The following is a 25,977-nucleotide window of genomic DNA, read 5'->3' as shown; positions in this document are numbered from 1 at the left end:
TGAAGTGGAGTCATCCTTATCCCTATACACGGAGGAGGGAAACTGAGGCCGGAGAGACTCACCGGAGCAGGCTCTCATCCACCTGGAGGTCTGTGTCTTGACTCTGAATCATACATGGCAGTTGGACATGCACTACTTTGATAGAAGCTATGCTCATTCATTCATTCATTTAACAAGTGTTTTGTGAGCGTCACCTTCAAGCCAGACCCTGCTCTAGGGGCTGGATTTATGCATGAACAACACAGACAAAACCACTTGGCTTTATGGAGTTTCATTCTAATGGAAGAGATAAAGAGTAGATAAGACAAATCACTAAAATATGTGGTTTATGAGGTGGTAGGGGGTACCAAGGAGAAACATAGGCATGCAGGGGTGGAGGATGCAGTTTTAGAGAGGGAACTGGGAAGACCTCGTTGAGAAGAGAGGCTTGAGAAAAAACCTGGGGAAAGAGGAAGTGAATCAGGCAGGTATCTGTGGAACGAGCATTCCTGGCAGTGCAAGTGCAAAGGTCCTGTTGTCTGAAGCAAGCCTGAAATGTTCAAGAGTCAGCAAGGAGGCCAGTGAGGCCAGAGAAGAGGCAGGGAAGAGGCTAATGTTAGGCAATGAGGACAAGGAGGAATGGGGATGGGGGGCTGGATCATGTAGGGCCTTCTGGGTCACTGTAAGAACTTTGGCTTTTACATTGAGATGGGCGCCCTGGAAGGTTTTGAGCAGAGGACTAGCATGTCAGGACTTAGATGTTTGAGTAAGGTCACTCTGACTGTCTGTCAAGAATAGAAGGTAGGGGGACAGGGGCAGAAGTAGAAAACCCAGTTAAGAGATTGTTTTATGGCTGCCTGCTTAGCTCAGCTGGTTAGAGAGCAGTGTTATGTGTTATCAAGGCTTCGGATCACCGGCCAGCTGCCAAAACAAAGAGGTTGTTTTGCTAACCTAGGTGGGAGATGATGATGTGTTGAATCGAGGCAATACGACTGGAAATGGTAAGTGGTTGGTTGGTTTTACATGTTTCGAGGAGGAGGGGACTGTGTCTAGCCTTAGGTGGTTCAGCTGTGAGGTTTGCCTCCAGTGCTGGGTTTCTCTCTTGGCTATGGGGCTCTTTGGAGGAAACAGCAATGATGATGATGATGGTGATAGTGATGATGGTGGTGGTTATGAAGGTGATGATGATGATGATGAAGATGATGATGGTGATGTTGGTGAAGAGATTTATAAACCACTGTAACCGGATCAGGCAACCCCAAATATAAGCCAGTCATCTCAGGGCAGTTCCTGAGGCCCTAACCAATGGCCAAGCAGCCTAGGTTAACAATGGTCCCATGAGACCCAAAGAGAGGTTTACTGAAGGCTTCTGGGAAAGAGGTCTTGCTCTTTGGAGATAACTATACCGTGGGAAGCCAGCCCTTGCTTTCCTTATGGACAATGAGGTGGATGAGTATAAAGTCTGGGAGCCCACTTAAGGATGAGGCTGCCATTGCAGAGGACAGAAATGGACAAAAACTGCAGCTTTGAGGGCATTGTCGAACTCTTGAATTAAACCCACCCTAAAGTCCTCTGTGGTAGACTTGACTTTGGTGGCCTGCACTTCCCGGAACGGCCCCTCCCTTGTGTAGTGCCCTTCTACGTTTATTCCAGGCTTGGAGGTGTGTCTGGGTTAGGCTAATGGGACACCTTAGCAGGTGAGATGCAAGCAGAGGCTTGAGGAGCACATGCCTACTGGGGCTGGTCCTTCACGTAGCCCAGCCATGCTGTGGGGAAGCCTGAGCAGTCATGTGGAGATGTTCGTGGAGCAGAGCTGAGGCTCCTGGCCAACAGTCCCCCTGCACTCCAGGCCTGCGGCCACCACCAACTGCCTGACATGAAAAAAAAACCATCCCAGCCACCAGCTGATACCATGGGAGGAGGAAGACTGCCCAGTTAACCCACAGAATCCTGAGAAAGAATGAATTGTCTTGTTAAATCACTCTGTTTGGCGGTGGTTTGTTATATAACAATAGATAACCAAAACACCCCTACTTGTACCAGTTATTTGAGCCAAGAAATCCTTACTGAATGGGTTGGGGCTTTTCTCTGGCTCACAATTCTTTGTTCCTCACAGTGATCTTGGGCAGCAAGCTGGGCAGAGGAGACCCTCCCCACTTCACAAATGGGAGGCCGAAGCAGGCTGCGCCGTCTCTGTTTCACAGGGGAGCCCCTTGGGCACAACCTCTTGGTTTACAAAGTGGTCTCTGATGTGGGTGTGAATCACCTCCTGAGAAGGGCTCTCCTAACTTCTTATGTGCGTGTGTTTTGTTGGGTATATGAAGTCTGCATGATAACCTGGGGCCTGGGGAACCACTGTCTGAGTTTTCTAAGTACTCATTCAAAGGCTCTGGAGCAGGTGTCATGAGTCTCAGAGTCGTTTCTGAGGTAGATGCAGCTTCTATTAGTCAGCATGGATCAGGGCTTTCTCTGTGCCACGGGCCTCGATAAACACTTTACGTACGCGATCTGATTCACTTCTTGCAATAGCCCTGTATGGTGAGTCCTATCATAGGTGAAGAAGTGCAGATTCAGGGGTGAAGTTAACTTGCACATGGTCAGGACTCGTCCAGGCCCAGCCGGGGTCCATCCTGGCCTGTGGGCTCTTCTTTACTTGGGTACATGACTCCCCTCTGTGGACTTGAGGGGCACAAGCCCCTGTAAGCATGGCTGTTTGCTCAGGGAAAGAAACAGGGCAGAGATTTGGCTCCTGCTCTTGAATAGCCCCCAAATCCCAGAACTGGGAGAGTTTCACCACGAAAGCAGGAGGAGCCCAGGGAATGTTCCAGAAAGCAGCAGGGCTTGAACCAGCCAGATTAGCCCCTAGGCTTCTGAGCTTCCTTGTCCAGGGAGGTGATGATTCTAGAGACGATTCTGCTATAAAGGTGAATAAGACTTCTTGGCAGCCAGGGAGCCGGGGTGCTCTGGGGTGAGTCTCACAGGGATCTGCCAGCATGTGGAGTCAGGGAGCACTGGCTTTGCATCAGATGACCTTGGTGTTGGCTCTGGCCTGCTGCTTGCTTGCTGTGTGACCTTAACAAATGATGTAACCTCTCTGAGCTTCAGGCCACTTCCCTCTGTCCTTGAAGCCAGAATGATGGGAAGGCAGGAAAGTGACTGTCCCCAGGCAAGAGCTCCTGCCCCCCATTGCTTCTTTGTCCTACATGTGTTCCCACCCTGCTCTAGTGGCAATAGCAGGACATTTTCAGGTTTCAGGTTGTGCAATGAATGCCCAGGTGCAGAGGACATCAGGTGAGGGGCTCTGCTAGACAAAGCAGCCAGGATGGCCTCCTGGAGGAGGGGATGTTTAAACCTGAGATCTGGAAAGTCTGAGGAGCCAGGGAAGTGTGTTTCTGCCAGAGGGATCAGCAAGCACAAAAGTCTGAGGGCCAGAAAGAGCCTGGCCTGGTTAGAATTGAGCAGGCGGGACAGGCAGGTAGTGAGGAGGAGGGGTCGAGATGGGCAGCAGCCAGCAGGCTCTGAGGGTCGTGGTCTCCTGCTGGGCATGAAGACCCCAGTGGGTAAACCCTCCCCGGGGGCTACTCAGACGGGGGTTCAGGGTCCTGGGTCTCATCTTCCATCTGCACACTCTCAGAGCTGCAGTCGACCAGCCTTTCCCTGTCCTCAAAAAAAAAAAAAAAGTCTCCTTCAGGAGCAGGAGGGGGGAGACACACTCTCACCCACCCAAGTCCTACCTAGGTGGAATGTCCCCAAGGTGTAGGAACCTCCCAGACACCAAACAGTGGGACACCCAGACATTCTTTTAAATAAAGCACTATATATAAATCAATATAAATATGAGGGTGCTTCAAAAAGTTCATGGAAAAATAGAATTAATAGGTAAATACAAGTATTTCCATGAACTTGTCGAAGAACCCCCTCCTATAAAACTCGTTAAATGATATATTTTCAAAACAGTTCCATTTTTTCAATTTAATAATTATTTGTCAAAAGTGTTACTGTATTTACACTTAGTTAACTTTGTGCTAATACTAAAAAAATTTGATCTTGAAGACAAATGTAACAACAGTCTTATAATAGTCACAGGAAAAAGTTCTAAAAATTCACTCCATCTTTCACAGAGAAGCATGGTGGGGTGTACACACGTTTTTACATTAGGTTAAATTCTGTGGGAAAATGGAGTGGAAATACTTGTTCATGGAGAAGAACAATGCAGAAATTCCATCTGTTAACAGTTTTTCGTTTTCCATAATATCTTGTTCTAAATAGCTGGTGAGTGTCCGTTCACCAGATTTATATTTCATTGGCTGTATTTAAAAGAGTTAAAATGTCAACTTTTACAATAGGTCAGAAATGACTCCCCTTTGCAACTATGTAAACTTATAATGAAACATTTTAGGTGTTAACTTAAAAACACCTGAACGGGCTGTTTAAGAAGTTTAAGAAAATTCCTTAGGTAGCACATATTCATGGACCATGGCTACAAGTCAGGGATCCAAAGCCAAGGATTAAGGATCAGTGGGAGCCGTTGTGGGTCTTGGGATCACTGAGGATACAGGCAGAGGAGGGATGGGAGAGAGTATTGGGGGACCAAGAAGAGGCCAGGCCAGAGGTGACAGACACTGGAGATGGGACAGTGGATGATGACAGTCCCAGGTTAGGCCAACGGGCTTTGCTGATGGACTGGCCTTGGAGGGTGAGAGACAAGAGTGACAAAGCTTGACACCAAGGCTTGGTCAAAGGTGCCCTCCACCATGGAGGTGGTGGACAGGCAGATTGGTTTTGGCCACACAAGTTTGAGCGTCCTGCTGGACATCCGGAGAGAGGTGTCAGGTGGTCAGGTGTGGTGCCTTAGTCAGTCCACTTCACCTTTAGCTCCAGTTCCTTCCCCTTGTCCTGGTGGCTGGCCCCTTGGCTCTCTGCCTCTTTGGTCTCTCACTCTTGGGGAAACCAAGCAGCCTGGCTCAGGCATTGGGGGGGAAACAGAAGTGCTTTTGCCAGACCAGTCCACTCCCCACTCAGGTGTGCCTGCTGCCTCCTTGCCTGGCTCAGCCCTGAACTCTCCGCCTCTCTGCTCCTGTGTGGTGGTGAGCTCAGCTAATGGACTTTTTGGATTTGAACCTTCTTCCTGTTATGATTAGGCTGATGGCCAATTTAAGCATTTAAATCTTGGTTTTAATTTAGTTTGTTTAACATGGCTTATTCTTAATTACCTGTGCTGTAACGACCCCATAGTATGAAGCTAAGCATCTCTCCAAGCAATTTCCTCGTAATGCAATTTTATATGGCTCATTGTGAGTTCAGGGGGTTTGGACCAAGAAGAACGAAGCCATTTCCACGTGATGCTTTCACGGAAAACAAGGTTTAATTGTGTGGAAATAACGATGATTCTGCAAGCAGCTCTATTAGAGAAAGTAGCTTCGCTCTTCTTTTCAGTAATTTTATAGCCATCATTAGCCAGAGCCCAAGAAGAAGGAAGAAACAAAGTTTTCTTCCTACCATACCACTTGGTACTTGGAATTGCAGAACTGGAAAAGTTCATGAATTTGGATTTCCCCAATTTTGGAATTTATGCACCGTCCATCCAGAAGCACTGAGATAATTATCTTAAAAGAATAGTATGAGGTGGAGGTTGCTGGTGGGATATTTAAGCTACTTAGGAGCCAGGTTCTGAGGCCGCTCTGCCTCGTTGGGTCAAGTATAAACTTGGACTTTGCCATCAGGCTTCTGCCCTTTCCCAGGTGTTTGACTGTGGGCATGTTACTTACAGGAGTCTCAGTTTCCCTGTCTGTCATATGGGACCATAACGGTGATGTCACTGGGTTCTTTTATGAGGTTTAAATGAGACAATATATGTAAGAGTACGCAGAGCTCTGCTTGTTCAGACATGGATTCCTATTAGTAGCGTTATTAACCCGTGAAAGCTGCGACTTTCTTTTCCAGCTTTTCGGGTCATTGAAGTGAATTCTTTCATGCTTCCATTAGGCATTCATTAGTTCACTTATGTGTAGTTAGCAACATGCCACCATGTGTGTGGCTGGGGACACAGGTGGGAAGGCAACGTGTTCCATCCCCTGTTTCTTTAGCTGAATGGAAGCTTAATGGGAAGTTTCAGCATTGCATTTCTTAAGATGAACTAGAGAATTCTTGGAGTAGATTAGATCGATCTTTCTTCCAAGAAATCTACATAAATGAGATCTCACAGGCATGCATGGACTTCAGTCTGGTTTAGAAACACCTTGATCTCACCTGTGCTTTTCCACCTACGCCTCTGTACCTGAGGCTCCTCTGAGCTGTGTCTGTGGGGTCTCTTTACTCCTCTCTGTAGGGGGAGAGGGAGAGAGCCTGGGGCTGGGGACTGCAGGCCTGGATTCCCATGCTCTTTCCAACTGCTTCCTGAGTAACCTTGGATAGTGCTGCCCTCTCTGGCCTCTGTGAGGGGACTAGGGGGTGGAAGAGGAACTGCCTGAGTGAGGTGTCCCTGCCAGATTTCTCATCTGCATTTCTAAATTAGGGATCTGTAGTGAATCACAGGGCCTTTAGCCGTCATTCATCCAAACTGCACCATATTTATAGAGGCTGGAACAGTCTCGTTGTGGAGAAGAGGCCTGTCCTTGGTCACCTCCACAGGTCACATCTCCTCCACATTGTGAGACAGGAGGCCCAGGTATCCCTCTGAGCAGGCTCAGGGCTCAGCTCCGCAGCATGGTGGTGCCCCTCAGCCAACGGTGCCTGCCCACTCTCCTTGGGGCTGGCTTCCTGGAAAGCTGTGGGAAGCTTTAGGAGAGGGGCCTGGCCCCGGCTGCCAGCCCTTTGGGAGAGCCGGGGTTGCACCCTTTGCTAGGCTACTGAGCTGCCACCCACGCCCTGGTGGGCTGAAAATCTCCCCCCTTGATGGGCCCGGGGGCAGACCCTCAGCTCCTGCAGCTGGGAGTAGAGCTCTGCATCCCTCCTTTGTGGTAGTGGGTGCTCCAATGGCCAGGGCTGGCGCCTCATCTGTGCTGGGAGGCCTCCCTGGTGACAGAGACTGGAGGGTGGCCCTCAGGAGGATGCTGGACCCCAGAGTCACCTTCCAAGTGGGGCTTCACCGTGCTCCTGATGTAAGGGTAGTGCTGCTAACAGAGGAGCTTCCCCTGGGGACCCTCTTAGTGGGAGAGAGAGGTAGTCTGTGCGTTCAAGAAGGAGTAAAACTCCATTTTGAATGTGTGCCCCACTGACACCTCATGGTGCAGGGTGGGGAAAGGAGCCAGGAAGTGGGTGATTTAAGCAGACTTTTAAGGGTGTCATTGACATTTCAGGGATGCTTTGGACAGTGGAGTAGTTTTGTCATCTGAAGTTCACTCTCAATCCAGGTTAAAAGTCTGTGCATATTGGTCCCCGGTCCCACCTTGGTAAGCTAAGCACAAAAGAGGTAGCACAGGCAGCCCAAGTCAGTGCCTCCATTTGTCTGCAGGACAGAGACCAAGGGCTAGTGTGGCATGCCGTGTAACAGCCACTCCAGACCTCATGGTGTAAAGCAACAATGTTTCGTAACACTCACAGGCTTTTGGTTGGGAATTCAGACAGGGCATTTTGGGGATGGCTTGTCTCTGTCCCATGATTTCTGGGACCTCAGCTGGAAAAACTCACATGACTTGGGGTGACTTGAACGGCTGGGGGTTGGAATGATCTGGAGGTGTTTGGGACTTGGGCTGGGAAGACTTGAAGTCTGGACACAGCTGGGCCCGCTCAATGGAGGGCCTACACCAGACCTCCCCCAGTGGCTTGGACTTCTTCACAGCATATGGCTTTGGCATAGTCAGATGTCCTATGCGGAAGCTCTGGGATTCAAGGGTCAGTGTTCCAGCAGAACAAGGTGGAGGAAGCTGCCGTGTGACTTTATGACTGAGATGCAATGCCCCATAGCACCATTTCCACTTTTTCCTCCCTGAAGGAGGCAGGGGCCATCTCTTCCTCCTTTCACGATCCCCTGTGCCTAGCACTGCATAAGCATGCAGTAAGGTATGTCCTAGGAAATGGAAGGCGTGAATAAATCTTGCAGTGGTTTTGGTTCCATATTGTAAATGTAAATTGCCATGCTGTGGAGTTTGCAGGTGGCATAAGAGAATGACTGAATATGCTATCAGAAAGTTTAAAATAGAAGACTATTGTCTTCTTTTTCTTTTTCAACAGAAGATTCTGATTATTTTCAAGCTATAATAGCATTTATACCAATAGCCTAGGTACTCAGTACTTTATTGAGTACCAGTCACGTACCAGGCACTGCTGGAAGAGCTTTATACACATTATTTCATGTAACCCATTCAACATCCCAACGAGGTGTAGGGTTATCATTATCTGCCTTTTACAGAAAGGGAAACTGAGGCTCAGAGTGGCAAAGTAACTGTTCAAGTTAGAAAATGGCAGAACTGGGATTTGAACCTAGGACTATATGACTTATGAACTGTCATCTCCCCTGTGTGTCCTGTTGTGGTTAACTGAGACTTTGCTGTCTGACAAACCAGCTGGCTTTTAGGAACCAGCGGGGTGACTGGAGTCTTGTGGTAGAAGACATAGTTAGTCGTTTTCTTAAGCAGCTTTCTTGAGGTATAACTCATATGTCATAAAATTCATCCGGTGTAAATATACAATTCAGAAACTTTTAGTGGATTTAAAGAATTATGCCATCATCACCTTGATTCAATTTCAGGATGTTCCCATCACCCTAAAATGTTCCCTTGTGCTTGTTTATAGTTAATCCTCACTTCCACCCTAGTCTATCACTAATCTGCTTGCCTTTTCTGGACATTTGAAAAAAATGGAACCATGGTCTTTTGTGTCTGGCTTCTTTCACTTAGCATACTGTTTTTGAGGTTCATCCATATTTTGGCATGTATCTCTACTTCATTCCATTTTATTCACAAATAATATATCATTGTATGAGTCTACCATATTTTGTTTATCTATTCACCCCCCATATGAACATTTAGTTGCTTTCCATTTAGGGCTATTACGAATAATATTGCTGTGAACATTCTTGTACGTGTCTTTGTGTGAATGTAGATTTTCATTTCTCTGGGGTAGATTCCTAGGAGTGGAATTGCTGGGTCACGTGCTAAATTTGTTTAACTCTTTAAGAAACTGCCTATGTTTCCAAAGTGGCAGATCCAATTTACATTCCCACTTGCAGTGTATGAGGGCTCTCATTTCTCCACATTCTTTCTGATGTTTGATATTGTCTGTCTTCTGACCACAGTCATCCTAGTGTGTATGATGTGGTATCTCATTATGGTTTTGATTTGCAGTTCCCTAATGACTAATGTGTTTCTTATTCTTATTTGCATAACTTCTTTGGTAAAGTGCCTATTCAAATATTTTGCCCATTTTGAAATTTGGTTCGTGGTCTTATTATTATTGAGTTATAAAGGTTCTTTGTATATTCTGGATACAAGTCCTTTATCAGATAATGGTTTGCAAATATTTTCTCCCAGTCTGTGGTTTGGTCTTTTTATTTTCTTAATGGTGTCTTTTGAAGTGCAAACGTTTTTATTCTTGAGGAAGTCCAATTTATCAGTTTTTCTTTTATGAATCATGCTTTTGTTGTTATGTCTAAGAACTCTTTGACTAACCCATGCTAATGAAGATTTTCTCCTATGTTTTCTTCTAAAGGTTGTACAGTTTTAGCTCTTACATTTAGGTCAGTCATCCATTTTGAGTTACTTTTTGTGTACGGTGTGAAGTGTCTAAGTCCACTTTTCTTAGGTGGATATCCTGTTGTCCCAGCACCACTTGTTGAAGAGACTATTCTTTCCCCATTGAATTGTCTTGGCACCCTTGTTAGAAATCAGTTGACCATAGATGTAAGGGGTTGTTTCTGGACTCTGAATTTTATTCCATTGCTCTACATGCCTCTCTTTGTTCCAATACTATGCTTTCTTCATTACTGTGGCTTTATATTAAGTTTCAAAATTTGGTATTGAAAGTCCTCCCACTTTTTTCTTTTTCCAAACTGTTTGGCTATTTCAATTGCCTTTACATTTTCACATGAATTTTAGAATCAGCTTGTCAATTTCTTTTTAAGAGCCTGCATTGCATTTATAGATCAACTTGACCTAGAACTGCCATCTTGTCAACATCGAGTCTTCTAAGTCATGACTGTGAAATGTCTCTCCATTTATTTAGATCTTTACTTTCTCTCAGCAGTATTTTGCAGTTTTCGGTGGACAAGGCTTACACTGCTTTTGGTAAACATATTCCCCTGTGTTTCATTCCTTTGAATGCTATTGTGAAGAAGGCAACGTTCTTAGCAGAGGTGGGCTGGCTTTGGCTTTGAGGAGGGGTCTCTAGCAGACAAGAGTGGCTGGGAGAGGAGGGAGCTCTATGCCAGTGTGCAGGAGACCCCCTCTCAGTGAGGCAGATGGGTCATGTGCAGAGGAATGTGGGCTTTTGCGGTGTTTGCTTCTCCTGTCCCGAGGCCCTCAAGGGAACAATCTGTCAGTCACAACTAAGCGTGTTATGTCCAACCAGGGAGCTGGGTGAGGTCTGCAAACTGGTTTTTAATTATGTGAGGTGTGTTCACCAACTTCGGCAAGATGCCTCTGGGACCAGTTTAGGGGAAAAGCAATTCCACAGCTAAACATTAGCTGCACTGTTTATCTGGGCATGGAGCTGAAATATAAATTAAAATGTGCCAGGTCGAGGAACTCATAGGAGTTTCTAAAGGTATTTTAGGCTTTCATTCACAGATTCATTGCAAGGCGTTTATGAAGTGCCTGTTGGGTGCCTGCACTGGCCTGGCCCTGCCGCACACAGACACTGCTGGTGTTTGCAGGGTTGGCGGATACAGGGTCCCCTGCCCTGGGCCTTCTCCAGGGGAGGCAGAATAGGACATGGAACAGGGGAGCATGATAGGAACAAAACACACTCCTCTTTGTCGTGAACTTGAGACTTTGCAGAAAGCAAGCCGTGGGTGTCCAGGCTAAACTCTCCACTTGGGTTTTACATCATCAGATGTAAGCTTTGTGTTTCCCTCTTTCCCATTATTTTGTTCTTTATTGTTTTAAAGGTGCACTGAAGACTTATAAACATCAGGGAAGATGAACATTTTCTTTTTTTCTTAGTTTGAAAGAGTGTATAAAGCATTTTAATAAAATATTAATGAAGCAAACTGTGAAGCCATTGTCTGAGTTAAGAGCCAGGACTTCGTTAATGTTGGGTGGGAGTTTGACTCAACACTTGTGTGGCTCCCCTGATTGTATCGCCTGCCCCCACTCTCACCAAGAGTTAACATCATTTTGGGGAATCATTACCTATTTTGCTTTACAATTTTACCACTTTTGTATGCATCCCTAAATAACATATTCTTATGTTTACCTATTTGAAAATTTTATATAAATGGCATCATTTCGTTTGTATTCTTTTATGACTTACTTTTTGTTCAACATTATGTTTTCAGATTCACTTCTGTTGAAGAATGTAGCTGTAATTGATTTATCTTTTTATTGAAGTAAAATCATATAATACAAAATTAACCATTTTAAAGTGTATAATTTAGTGGCATTCAGAACACTCACAATTGTATGCAACTGTCACCACTATCTAGTTCCAGAACATTTTAAGCACCCCAAAAGGAGACCCTGTTTTCGTTAGCAGTTACTCCTCATCTCTCATCCCCTCAGCCCCTCCAACCATGGATCTGCTCTTTGCCTCTTTGGGTTTGCCTATTCCCGCTATTTCGTATAAATGGAATCATACAGTATGTGACCTTCGTGTTTAGCTTCTTTCACTGAGCATGATGTTTTCAAGGTTCACCCATGCTGTAGCATTTCTCAGTACTTTATCCCTTTTTGTGGCTGAATAGTATTCCACTGTATAGATGGACCACATTTTATCATTTCATCTGCTGATGGACGTGGGGTTGTTTCTACTTTTGGCTATTGTGAATAGGGCTGCTATGAACATGCATGTGCATGTATATACCTAGGGATGGAATTGCTGGGCAAAATGGTAATCTTATGTTTAACTTTGGGGAATCATCTCATTCATTTTTATTATGCATAGCGTTTGATTATTTGAATACACCATTATTTGAATATTTATTTACCCATTCTACTGATGATGGGCATTGGGGTAGTTCCTGGGTCTTGCTTATCATGAACTGATTGTTATGAACACTGTGTATGTGTCTCCTGGTATGCATGGTTTCTCAAAGGCATTTATCTAGGTATGGACTTGTTATGTGGCAAGCTATGTGCATCTTCAATTAGCAAGACAATGACCTGTTATTTTTCAGGGTGGTTTAACTAATGTATATTCCCCAGCTGTGTGCGTGTGAGCTCCTGCATCTCCACACTTTACCAACGCTCGATGTTGCCAGGTGGTACTAGATCTCACAATTGTCATTTGGGTAGGCACGTGGTGCCATCTCATTGTGGTTTTAATTTGTATTTCCCTGATGACTAATAAGGTTGAACATCTTTTCGTATGTTTATTGGCCTTTTCATATGTTTATTGCCTGTGAAAATCTTCTCCATTTTAGTATTGGATTGTTAGCCTTTTTCTAATTAATTGTAGGAGTTCTTTTATATTCTAGATTTTAAACTTTTGTCTGTTATATTTTTGCACATATCATGTGCCAGTTTGTGGCTTGCCTTCTTGTTATCTTTATGGTACCTTTTGATTAACAGAATTTCTTTTAGCTTTTAAGGTAATTGAATGTATTACTTCCTCCCCTTAAAGTTTGTGGTTTCATGCCTTAGTTAAGGATGAAGAAATCCTGTCCTCTAGTTCTTGAAGGTGGCCTCCTATATAATAGTAGGAAGGTTTTATAGTTTTGTCTTTCTTACTTAGGTGTCTGATGTACCCAGAATTGATGTTTTCTGTGATACAAAGGAGAGGTGCAGGTTTACTTTTCATATGGGTAATCAGTTGTCCCAGAAGCATCTATTTAAAAGTCCACCTTTCCCTTCTAGTCTGAAATATCACCTTTATCATATGTCAAGTGAATTTTTTTTGCTGGGTTCGCTATTCTGTCCTGTCAGACTGCCTTAGTAGGTCATAATGTACCACACCGTATTAATTATTATGAATGTATTATGAATTTTGATGCTCATAGGGCAACCCCCCACTTTGTTTTTTTCTAAAAGAATAATTTTTCATTTCTTCTTTTTAAAAAGAATTCTTTCTTTTTTTCTCTCTGTCTCTCCCCTTTAAACTGCAAGCTGCATCATCTATATAGAATGCATAAAACATTGTTATGTGCACACAAATGATGCTTAAAGAATAAATATAAAACAAACACTTATGTAACCATAATCCAGGTAAACAGAGTCTTGCAACACCCCAGGCCCCCATGTGCCTCTCCCTGATCACAACTCCCCGCATCCCCCCAGACCCCCCCAAGCCACTATCATGACTTTTTTGATCATCATTTTCTTGCTTTTCTTTACAACTTTACCACCTATGTATGCATTCCTAAACAGTACAGTTTGGGTTTGTAGGTGTTGCCCCGTTTTAGTTCATAAATGGAGTGATACTATGTACATTCTTTTTGTATCTTGGATCTTTTGTTTGATTTGTCTTGGCGAGAGGTTTACCAATACTGGATATAACTGATCCATTCATTTTTATTGCTGAATAAGCCTTTTGCATTTTCCTCATAAAGTTTAGAATTAAGTTGTCCAGTTCCCCCAAATAACCTTTTGGGATATTGACTGGGATTACATTGAATTTCCACATTTATTTGGTGGAGAATTGACATCTTTACAATATTGAGTCTCATAACCCATGAACATGATATGCCTCCCTATTTATTTTGGGCTTCTAAAAAGTTTTTTGATAAAGTTAAGTAATTTTCTCCATAAAGGTAATAAAATCTTTTGTTAGATTTATTCCTAAGTAATTCATATTTTTGATTGTAAATGGCTATTGTGAATGGTATTTTAAAATGTTTTAATTTCTGATTGCATATAGAAATGTAGTAGATTTGAATATAATGATTTTGTATAAAACCTAGCAAAAACTTTAATTAATGCTCATAATTTAGCTATAACTTTTTTGTTGTTTTATTTGTACATAATCATATCATCTGCAGATAATGCTAGCCTTTTTCTTACTACTCTTTGTTCCTTTTATTTCTTTTTTCTTGTTTTATTGCTCTGACTAGGACCTCCAGTACAATGTTGAAAACTAGTAGTGGTAGGAGGTTTCCTTGTCTTATAGTTCAGAAGCTGGAAAGTCCACAGTCCGGGGGGCATATCTGGTGAGGGCCTTCTTCTACAGCAATGCAGGGTATCACATGGCAAATGGCTTGAGCAAGAGTGAGCTAAGCTTCTCGCTTGCTGTCTTTATAAAGCCATCAGAACCACACCCTTGATTACCCATTAAACCATTAATTCATTACTTCATAAATGGATCAATCTATTTGGCCCCACCTTTCAGTTACCATAATAGGATTTCTTACCCTCTTAACACTGTGACAATGGAGGTCAAGTTTCCAATATGTGAACTTTTGGGGGACACATTTGACCCACAGCACCTTGTCTTATTCCCAATTTCAGAGAATGCTTTTAGATTTTCACCATTAAGTATGTTTGCTGTGAGCTTGTTTTATTTTGTTTTTTGTATGTACCCTTTATTGAGTTATGGAGGTTCCTTCTAGTCTTAGTTTGCTACTGCTCTTTAATTGAGAATGGATGTTGAATTTCATCAGACACTTTTTCTGCCTCTATTGATATAACCATATGATTTTCTCCTATAGTCTGTCAATGTGATGGGTTACATTTACCAATTTCCCAATGTTAAATCAACTTTGGGATAAATCCTACTTTTTGTGATACATTATCTTGTTATATCTCACCATTGATTTAGCCTGCCCTCTTTTTGTTGTTTGATGAAAACTTTCCCGAGTTTGGTGGAGTTCACATGATTGTCCTTTTTGGTATTGCATGACCTTCCCTCCAGTGAGTCAGGTGGCCTGGGTTTGAGCCTGAGCTCCAGCTCTAATTGCTGAATTTCTCATCTGAAAAGTCGGGGGTTGGACCAGATGGTCTCTCAGGGCCACATTGCCCCTCAAATTCTGTGATTCCAATTATTTCGATTTCTCCTAGATGCTTTAGGTCATGAATGTCAGAAATGCACCTGGGCAAGAATAAGAAAAAGGGAACTTACTGGGTCCTGTAGCTAAAACAATGAGTAGTTCTGGCAGTGTGGGATTTTGGAGCTCACCTGACATCATTGGGATTTTGTGCTCCAAGCTCTGGGCTCTGCAGTCTACTTTATCTCAGCAGGGCCTTCCCACGTGGTGGCACAGTGGCCACCAGCCATTGCAGACTAGCATCTGGCTGACTCAGAACCATGGCAGAAAGTGTCTTTTCCTGTATTTCTATCCACGGTCCTGTGCTTATCCCTGAACCAAGCCTGCTGTTCTGATTAGCTGGGTCTGGGTCTGTGTGAGCTCTTAGAGCCAGGGATAGGGGTCTGCACTCTGAAAGACCACATAGCCTGAGAGAGGGGGGTGGGTGGTTCTCCAAAGAAAATTTGGGGTGCTGTTACCAGGAGAGGCAGGATGGATGTCAGGCATGCAGAGACCACTGATGTCATATCCTCCAATCACACATGCCTGTTCCTTTTTTAACCATTTCCTGTCATCCAGGCCCTGGAGGTCTTTCTAATTTTACACCCAATTAATAGCACTATGCAAAAAGTTTTTATTGTGAATTAAAATAATACTTTCTAACTTCTTGTCTGCACAAGATGGCATAGATTCCCCACTCACCTCCCATCCCAAACTATGTATAACTATAAACCCTAAAAATATCTTGAGAGAGAACCAAAGAAGAATTCTGAAAGGCAAAATGGTTATGGACCTTAGGATTAGAGAATAACATAGTAGCAGGACATCTTATGTCCACCCCCCATCCCGCCCCACTGCCAATAGAAGAAGGCAGCTTGGACCCTGCATTTCCTGACCCCCTCCCCTCACCCTCCCCAAGCCTAGCAGCAGAGGGTGGCCCAGCAAGCAGGCGCACTCTTCCTCCAGATTAACTGGGGATCCCACTGATAACACCTTGTAGAACTAGTAAGGGAGATCAATCAGAAGCCCCACTGGAAGTAAATAGCCAGGGGTGCTCCCCTGCTGGGCTTGAGACTCCCCTCTCCCATTCAGACACTGTGCTGTTGGTGGGGAGCCCTGGCAGGGGATCCTTCACAACAGGAGAGAAGACATAAATCAACAATATCAGAAATTAAACAGAGTGTGTGACTACAGACCCCACAGCAATTAAAAGAATGAGAGAGAATAGGAAGGAAAGGAAAATTGCAGACCAGTGTCTCTCATGACCTTGGACACAAAAGTCCTCAACAAATACTAGCAAATCAAATTCAACAATGAATCATACACTGCAATCAAGAGGTATTTATTCCAGGTATACAAGGCTGGTTCAAACAAGGCTTGTTCAACATTCAGAAATTAATTAACTTAATCCATCATATCAACAAGCTAGCTAAAGAAGAAAAATCATATGAACATATCAATAGATACAGAAAAAGCATTTGACAAAATTCAACACCCATTTATAATTCAAAATTATAAGAAAAATAGAATAGAGAATAACTTTTTCAACTTAGTAAAGATAATCTGCAAAAACCTATAGCTAACATCATACTTAATGGTGAGAAAGTCAAAGCTTTCCTCCTAGGATCAGGAACAAGGCAAGGATGTTCCCTCTCACCACTGCTTTTTACATTGTAGTAAAAGTTCTAGACAATGCAATAAGACAGGAAAAGGAAATAAGACATATATGGATCAAAAAGGAAAAAATAAAACTGTCCTTTTTCATAGATGACGTGATTATCTATGTAGAAAATTGCAAGGAATCTGGAAAAAAAATCCTAAAACGAATAAGTGAGTTCAGTAAAATTACAGGATACAAGATCAATATACAAAAATTGATTACATTTCCATATACTAACATGTTCCATATATGAACATGAGTAAACAAATTAAAAACACAATACCATTATAGTCATGCTGAAATGCTTAGTTATAAATGTAACAAAACATTTACAGAGTTTATATGCTTAAAATTACAAATGCTGATGAAAGCAATCAAAGAAGACCTAAATAAAGAGAGACACACTGTATTGATGGATTACAAAAGATGTAAGTCTCCCCAAATTGATTTATGGGTATAATGCAATTGCTATCAATACCCCACAAGGTGTTTGTTTTTTTATAGATATAGACAAGCTTATTTTAAAATCTATATGGAAATGCACAGAACCTAGAATCACTAAAACAATATTTAAAAAGAATAATAAAGTAGGAAGGATCACTCTACCCAATGCTAAGGCTTACTATACAGTTATAGTAATGAAGACATGAACATATAGGTCAGTGGAACAGAATAGAGAACCTAGAAATAGACCCACACAAATATGCCCAAGTGATTTTTGACAGTATAAAAGCAATTCAATGGAAGAATCATAGTCTTTTCAACATATAGTGCAGGGGCAATTGGACATCCATAGACCTACAAATGAACCTTGACCTAAATCTCACACCTTATTAAGAATTAACTCAAAATGGATCACAGACTTAAATGTGAAACTATAAAACTTCTAGGAAAAAACCATAGGAGAAAATCGTTAGTACCTAGAACTAGTCAAAGAGTTCTTAAACTTGATACCAAAAGCATAATCCATAAAAGGAAAACTTTGATAAGTTGGACTTCATAAAAATTTAAAACTTTTGTGCTTTGAAAGACCTTATTTATGAAGAAGATGAAAAGACAAACTGCAGACTGGGAAGAAATATTTACAAGCCACATATCCCATGAAGGGCTGGTATTAGAATATATAAACTCTCAAACCTCAAGAGTACAAAACCAAACAATCTAATTAGAAAGTGGGCAAAGGACATGAAGAAGCACTTCACTGAAGAGGACATACAGATGGGAAACAAACACATAAAAAGATGTTCAACATCATTAGCCACTAGGATGTCAAAGAACAAAATTACAACAACTTTAGTTGAAGATCTCGATAGGCCTTATTGCAATTCTAGAATAAGTGTTCCAATGAGCCAAACAGAGGAGATTGGTTTTCCAGAGAGAAAAAGGCTAAAGAAAGCAGGAACAAAGAACAAAAATTGGATTGGTCATTTCAAAGTTACTTTTTTTGTAAGGTGGGGACAGGAAGACAGAACAATAGAAATATAACATCAGGTTACTTCAGGTTATCTCTTTTGTGTAAGGATTAAAGTAGAGGGGACTTCATTATCACGTGCATTGAAGATTTAAACTGGAATGTTTGGGAAATTTGGCTGTTAACTTTCTCCTTACGTCTCGGAAGGTCAGACCACAGCCTAAGTGACGTGGAACTTAGCAGGAGTGACTCCATATTGATTTTTAGTCTGGTCTTTTGGGACCTAGTGCATGAACTTAGTCCAAAACAATGGCCTCCTGTAATTTCTATTTAACAAAGGAAATGCAAATCAAACCCACAATGAGATATCACTACACACCTATCAGAACAGCAAAAATAAAAAATAGCGATAACAACAAATGCTGGTGAGGATGTGGAGAAACTGGATCTCTCAACCATTGCTGGTGGAAATGTAAATGTTATAGCCACTCTGGGAAATAGTTTGGCAGTTTCTTAAAAACACTAAACATGCAATTACCATCCAGCAATTGCTCTGGCATTTATCCCAGAGAAGTGAAAACTTATGTTCACACAAAAACCTGGACATTAAAGTTCATAGCAGCTTTAAGCATAACAGCCCCAAACTGGAAACAACCCAGATGTGTTTCAACAGTTGAATGGTTAAATAAATTGTGGCATGTCCATACCATGTAACATTGTTCATCCGTAAGAAGGAACAAACTATCAATGCATGCAACTTGGATGAATCTCTAGGGGATTATGCTGAGTGAAAAAGCAACTCTGAAGAGGTCACATACCATATGATTTCATTTAAATAACAATCTTGACATGACACTATTATAGAAATGGAGAACTGGTTAGTGATTACCAGGGGTTAGGAATTAGGTGGAAGGATGGGGAAAAGGAGGCAGGTGTGTCTTTAAGGGACCACAGGAGAGAGCTTGGATGTTCTGTATCTGGACTGTATCACATCAAGACCCTGGATACTGTACTACAGTTTCCCTATTTTCTTGTTGATAATGGGTTTCAACATTGTAACGTGTTTTGCTCATTTAAACATGTATAATGAGACCATAGTGGTATTTTCATTTATGTTTATTTATTGTCAGGGAGGATGTGCATTTTCCTATCAGGTGGTTTGTTATATGGGAAGCTGATTGACGAATGACTATTCATTTATATAAATTATTGATACAAATTGGATGGTGGACTTTTATTCCTTTCAGTGCTTCTTTTCATAATCTTATATTTCTTATGATATGAATATTTATTATTATTACATATTTAAACCACTTCTTATTGTAGCTAGCCATAAACTTATCTTCCAGCTGGGGCAAAATAGGCTGCCTCTCCATTGTCTCATTTGACTGGATTTTATATGTTTATATGTTTATCCCACATGGAATAATGGCCTGTGTTCTCGTGCTTGGCCTCATGGTATCAATAAGAAAGGCCTGTGCACATGTGTGTGGTATTAATAAACATTCACCAAACACTCATTATATGCCAGGCAGTTTGCCAGGACCATCACATATTAGCCATTTAATCTCATAATAACCACAGAAGGCTGGTATTAATCCTCCCATGTTACAGATAAGGAAACTGAGGCCCTGAGCTGTGAGGTGACTTAGACAAGGCACACGGCTATTAAGAGGCAGAGCTGAGGACTCCAGAGTCTGTTGTGTTGGCTGCAACAAGTGAAAGGGGCAGCCGTCCGTGATGGCAATGCCTGGGCCACCCACTGCAGAACGTGATCTCTGTACCTAGAGCTTGGTTTGAGTATGACTTCCACTAGTGCATGGTGGGTCCCAGGGCTGGAGGAAGCTTGTCTGGCAGTGTGGAGGCCTCCACGTCAGGGTGGGAGCAGAAGCAACTTGGGTGGCTTGGAAGGTGTTGGGTGCTTCTGGGTGGCAGGTATTGCCTTCTGACCAGCAGGCATGGGGGCCTCATGGAATTGGGAAGGGGGCAGGTGTTGGGCAGGCTCCTGTGGTAGGAGTGAGCACAGGGCTGAGGGTCCAGACACCTGGGTGACACTGGGTGGTTTGGGCATATCCCTTCCTTCTCTTAGGACCTGGACTGGATAGGGTGTTGTCAGCATGGGTGGGGATCGAAATCTCCTGGAGCCACGGGTGTGTGGGTCTTGTCAAAGCTTTATTCCCCTGCAGTGGTGCCCCACTGAGCTACAGAGCATTTAAGCCTTCTCCAAGATCAGCTGACCTGGCCGGCAGATAGTAGGTATATGGAGGATCCTTGACCTGGTGGATTTGAAACAAAATGAGTGGATGTGCTTCTTGCTGAGAAAGGGTGTAGAGCTCTTACTGAATTCTTGAGGAGTCTGTTGGCTCAGAAAGGTAAGAGTCCCTTTTTGTAAAGTCACCCATGAAAATGGGCTGGTCTGTCAACCATTGGTACGGGGACATGGGGGAATTCACCAGCACAAACTCAGTGTCTGGCTCTGAGCCTCAGATTGAGTCCAGCTCTGCCCCATATGTCTGTCCTGCTCCCTTGAGGACCAGTAGCTGACCAGGCCATGTTCTTCTCATGGTCAAGGCGTGGTTGCCTCTGGGCCCCATCAACTCCACTGACTGAGGAATTTATTCGGCCTGTTCTCTCATGGGAGGAGCTGCCAAGGCTCACAGCAGAGGTCTGGCTCCAGTGAGGGTGAAGAATGGGGACGAAAATGCAATCAGCTGTATGGGCACAGTCTGGAGTAAGAGTGGGCAGGGCTGGTGGGTGGGGCTGAAGGACTCCAGATTGCCCCGTGGGGGGCAGGATGGGAAATGGAGGGACCAAGATTTCTAAGAGGACACCAGATAGATAAGCTGATGTCCTGGGGTCTTGGCAATAAGGGCGTGAGCTCCTGGAGGTGTTCAGAGGTCATGGAGGCTGGACCTGGCTCCTGCAAGAAATGCCTCTGCATTTCCCTGCCCATCTCATTTGGCACAAGTTACATCATCACCACCATCATCACCATCATCATCGCCATCATCATTGTATCGGTCCATTTCTGTTGCCAATAACAAAATACATGGAATTAAGTAATTTGTAAGAAAATGAACTTTATTGCTTACAGTTTCAGAGGTTGGCAAGTCCGAAGTCCAGGGAACACATCTGGTGACAGTCCTAGTGGCGATAGTACCACAGGGGTCTCACAGGCAGAAGATGGCAGAGCAAAGAGAGACTAACCTCCTCATTCACTCTCATTTTCAAGCCCTCCAAACCACACTCAAGACCACCATTTTTAATCCATTCACTCCTGCACAGTCCTACAATCTAATCACTCTTCACGGTCCTACCTTTCAATTACCACGATCAGATTTCCCATCCTCAACAATTACCAGTGGGGATTAAGCCTCAATGAGGTTGTGAGGGGAGCATTCAATCCACAGCAATCATCATCTCCATCATCTTCACCATTATCATCATCATCTCAGTAGTCAACATTTACTAATCATTATTTTTGAGGCACTGTTCTGTGTGCTCTTTGTTCATTTATTCAACAACTGTTGATTAATTATTGCCTGCTGTGTGCTAGGTGGGGTTCCAGATGCTGGGGTTATAGGATGAAATTTCATTCTATCAGGAAGAGGGCATTATATTTGCTCTCCTCTGATCCTTATAACAATGTTAGGAAGCAGGTACTGTTATGGCCTCTGCTTTACAGATGGGGAGCGGACCAGGGAGGTTGAGCAACTTATCTGAGGCCACACAGCTTGTGAGAGGCAGTGCTGGGGTTTGATCGGAGGCTGTCTTGGTTCCACAATCTACCCACTTTGCCTTTGAGTTTTCGGATTCATCCTGAAGCCTGACTCACTCTGGCCCTCCTCTCACACCCAGAAGGCTGATGGCCTTTATACCCTGACACCACCACCCCCGCTGCCCACTTGTTCCCATGGTTGTCACAGCTGTCAGCAGGGGGTGGGGATCACAAACACTGGGGAGCTGCTCTGGACAGCAGGGAGTTTGGCATAGTGATGCCGATTCCCAACACCAGGAGGAAGAGATATAGAGATACAGAGAGAGAGAGAGACAGAGACAGAGACAGAGACAGAGAGAGACAGAGAGAAACAAAGAGACAGATGACAGATTGTAGAGTCCTACTGCCCCTTCTATCCCCAGAGAGGTCCTGTCCAGTAGAACTTTCTGCAGTGATGGAAATGTTCATGTCTGTGCTACTGTCTGTTATAGTAGCCACTAGCTGGGGAGGTGCTTGCCACCTGGGGTCACTGTGCTCCAGCAGTTGACAGAAGGAGGGAGTTCGCTGGGGTAAGGGACCATTCAGGGTGGGGCAGGAGGGGCCATGGGGTCAGCCCTCCTCTGCTGGGGCTGGCAGCAAACCCTCCCTCCCCCATTGGAGGACCCTTGGCCCCCAATTAGCACTATGTCCCTATAATGGCTGGGGATGTGGCCATGGCCACGTTCTGTTGCTGGAGAGCATGTGGGCACTGTGCCAGATGCATTCACAGCCCCTTGTGAACGTGTTCTGTCAGTAGGTCCATTTCACAAATGTGGAAACTGAGGCTCAGTGATTAAGTGACTTGCCAAAGTCACTCAGCTAGTAAGTGCCAGAATTGCAATTTGGACCCAGCTTCCTGGCTCCAAATCCCATTAACTCCATGCCTCTCTGTGCTGAGCCCCAGAAAACCAGAGGATCCCACTTTTCTCTTTGTGCCTTCTCTCCACTTACTCAAAGGAGGTCCTGCTGCGCATCATGTCACAGAGGGAGGAGGATGTTTTTCTGAAGCTGTTCACACTATGTCTCTCTGAAGCTGTCTCAGTGGGACTGGGAGGCGATGGACATGTCCAAACCTTCCGGGTTCCAGGCTTGCCTTCCAGCACCCAGGGGAGCAGCCTGGGGATGTCAAAGGAGGTCCCTGGGCCAACCCCGTGGCTCACTCGGGAGAGTGCGGCGCTGGGAGCGCAGCAGCGCTCCCGCCGCGGGTTCGGATCCTATATAGGGATGGCCGGTTCGCTCACTGGCTGAGCGTGGTCGCTAAAAAAAAAAAAAGGACCAAAAAAAAAAAAGCAGTTCCCTGACTTTGTCTGCTGGGATGGACCATGGATTGGGTGTGGGGGATACTCTCTGAGCCCCACAGTATGCCAGGCATGCTGCTATCCATGAACCTGTCAAATCCTCACCAAGGCTCTGTGGCCTAACCCTGCTCCAGTCCCTGTTTTCAGAGAGGCTACATGAAGGCCCCTCTGGGCATTAACGTGACATATGGCCCAGAATGCAGAAAACTCCAGGGCCAGCTGAGGGCAGGCTGGTCCTGCTACCGCGAAAGCTGGCCAGGTGAAGGCTGGGCTTTGGAGCAAGCAGAGAGGGACCCCAGCTCAGCTGGCTTCTAACCTTGGGAATGTGGGTCCCAGGTGTTCAGTTCTCCCAATTTTTCCAGAGAAGCTGAAAGTCCAGATTTTTTTGTGAAATCTGTGAATTTTTTTTGACTTTATTTTTTAACTTTTATTTTGAAAATATTTCAAACAGAATGAAGCCAAGTATACCTTTCACCTAGATTCACCAGGTAACATTTTACGACATATTTTTGCTACGTTTTCCTTATTGCTCTCTCTCTGTCCCCTAGTCTAGATGTTATCATTATTACTCTTACTGTTATTTGGATTGATCGAGAGTAAGTTGCAGACAACAGACACTCTCTTCGAATACTTCAGCGTGTTCAGAGGAAAACTGTCGCATGTAGGAGTTTAACCTGGACACAGTGCCCAGGTCAAATCCGGTCCCAATGCTTGAACAGCCGGGGCAGTTGTTTTACAGAGTTTGGGTCTGTCTGACATTTCCTCATGATTAGATTCAGGTTAGTCATTTTTGGTGGGAAGGCCACATATAGGATGCTGTGTACTCACTGTGTCACTTCCCCAGCTTTTTAAAAGGTGGGCAACTGATTTAAAGCACTTCAACATCACCAGAACAGGAGACCTGGACAGGACTGCTCTGCAGACTGAATCTATCTTGGCCTAGTTTGGAGCCTCGTCTTGGCCAGACTCAGACTGTGTGGAAGGTGGAGCTGCACCCATGGCCCAGTTTCCTGCCTGGAATGGTGAGGACACTGCTGGGTTCTGGAATATTCCAGACTGGGTTAAATCCAGCTCCACTATTGTCCAGCTGGGGGATCATGGCCAGGTATACAATTTCTCTGAGCATCCGTTTCTAAATTTAAACCTCACAAGAATCCAGCTGACAAATGAGAAAATATGTCGTAGTTCTTAGAATGGTGCATGTCCCAGAGTAGATGGCAATGCACACTTGGGGTGCTTGTCACAGCTTCGGGGGATCACTGCTCTGACCACTCACTCATTCATTCATTCATTTGTTCTTTCTTCTGACATGGACCAGGCAGTGTTCTGTGCCGAGCCTGTTCTAGTGGTCAGATTCAGAAATGACAGAGACCACTCCTATCTTGGAGGAGATCAGAGTGGACGACCATTGGGGGACAGTGTGCTGTCACACAGAGCAGATGCAGTGGATACATCCTAGAGCCGTGCTGGGAGCCTTCCTGGGGAAGGTAACGCCTGAATAGGGTGTGCAAGGGTGAGCAACTTCTTACTGAAGGGAACGTTGTCCCAGATAATAGGATGAAACCACAGGGGAAAGAACCCTCTTCCCCAATTTTTAGGGGTCAGCCGTGCTTGTCTTCGGCTACCCCATGGCTGCCTTTCATTACTGCACTCATCAGAGGTGGGGGTTGGCAGGGGATGGCAGGCTCTTGTGGGTGCACCTCAGCACCTGCACTGGGGAGATCAGCACCTGTGGGGCTGCTGCACACATACCTGCAGCAAGGGCCATCCACACTGCCATCTGCACGGTTCTGGGAGGATTACCTTGCCACCAGGAGGGTAGGTGTCACCTGCCTGGGTGAAGCAATTGGAGAACCTGGAGAGGTCCATTAGGGCTTGAGTGTCCTGTCCCTGCTGTGGGGCTCCTGCCTGTGGCTCCCCCCTCACCCTGCAGCCAGTGGGAGGGCCACTGCCAACCTCTGGACAGAGCCCATTTAAGAGAACTGGTCCCACAGTGCCAGGGCCCAGAGGCCAGCCCAGCTGACCATGTAGGTGCTGGTCAGATTGGGAAAAATGGCTCAATTCTGGCTTCGGGGTAGCTTAGGAAGTACTGCAGTAAATGCAGTAAATGTGACAGGAAAGGCCTGCTCAGGGCCAGAATGCGTGATAGGAGGGGCGGCCCCTGAGCCAGCCGCAAAGGCACACACCGGGAGGGTGGAGAAGCATCAGACCCCAGGGCCAAGGTGAATGTTACACACATGGGCTCCCTTGTTAGCAGACTTTCATTAACTGTGGTTTATTTTTCCTGAGTCCATCTCTTTCCTGGTCATCCTTCCTCCCCTACATCCTCCTGCACCGACATACACGCTTCCCTGTCTGTCTGTCCCTCCCTGCTGAGACCATGAATAAGAACAGGTACTACTTCAGGAGATGGAAATTACCCTGACCCTTCCCGGTCTGCTTTTCCTGATCGTGCTTCTGCTGCCTGGCCAAGGAAAAGGGGCTGAAACAGCTTGAAGACCACTGGCCCTCCAGGCCTCCATTCTGGCTCTATGGGGCCAGACTCCTTACATCAGTTTTTTTGCCTCCGTGCTATAAAATTGGGCTAAAACAGTTTATCATCTCCATAGGAGGGCTTTTAAAGACAGAAAACAGATGAGTGTGTGGTCAGCAGAAGACACAAGATTAGCTCACTTAATAAAAACCTTTCTTTATAGGAAAGTCTCTTCAATAGCTAGTGTTGGGAAAACTGGATATCCACATGCAGAAGAATGAAATTGGACTCTTACACCACATACAAAATTTAACTCAAAATGGATTAAAGACTTAAGTATAAGATCT

General features: G+C 44.5%; 1 protein-coding gene and 1 non-coding gene across 2 annotated transcripts in view; one reads left to right on the top strand and one right to left on the bottom strand.

Annotated features, from left to right (window-relative positions):
• The window catches only part of PRKAR1B (protein kinase cAMP-dependent type I regulatory subunit beta), a 153,038-nt gene that overhangs the window by 57,420 nt on the left and 69,641 nt on the right, over window positions 1-25,977 (top strand). The gene's annotated exons all lie outside the window — the stretch shown is intronic.
• On the bottom strand, window positions 25,692-25,763 carry LOC134374403 (small nucleolar RNA SNORD57). The gene has a single exon (XR_010023252.1). It is a non-coding gene; the product is annotated as a small nucleolar RNA SNORD57 (small nucleolar RNA).

The sequence above is a fragment of the Cynocephalus volans genome, chromosome 3 (assembly GCF_027409185.1).
Source record: "Cynocephalus volans isolate mCynVol1 chromosome 3, mCynVol1.pri, whole genome shotgun sequence".
In the NCBI taxonomy this organism is placed as follows: Eukaryota; Metazoa; Chordata; class Mammalia; order Dermoptera; family Cynocephalidae; genus Cynocephalus; species Cynocephalus volans.
This window is presented reverse-complemented; position numbering and strand designations above follow the sequence as displayed.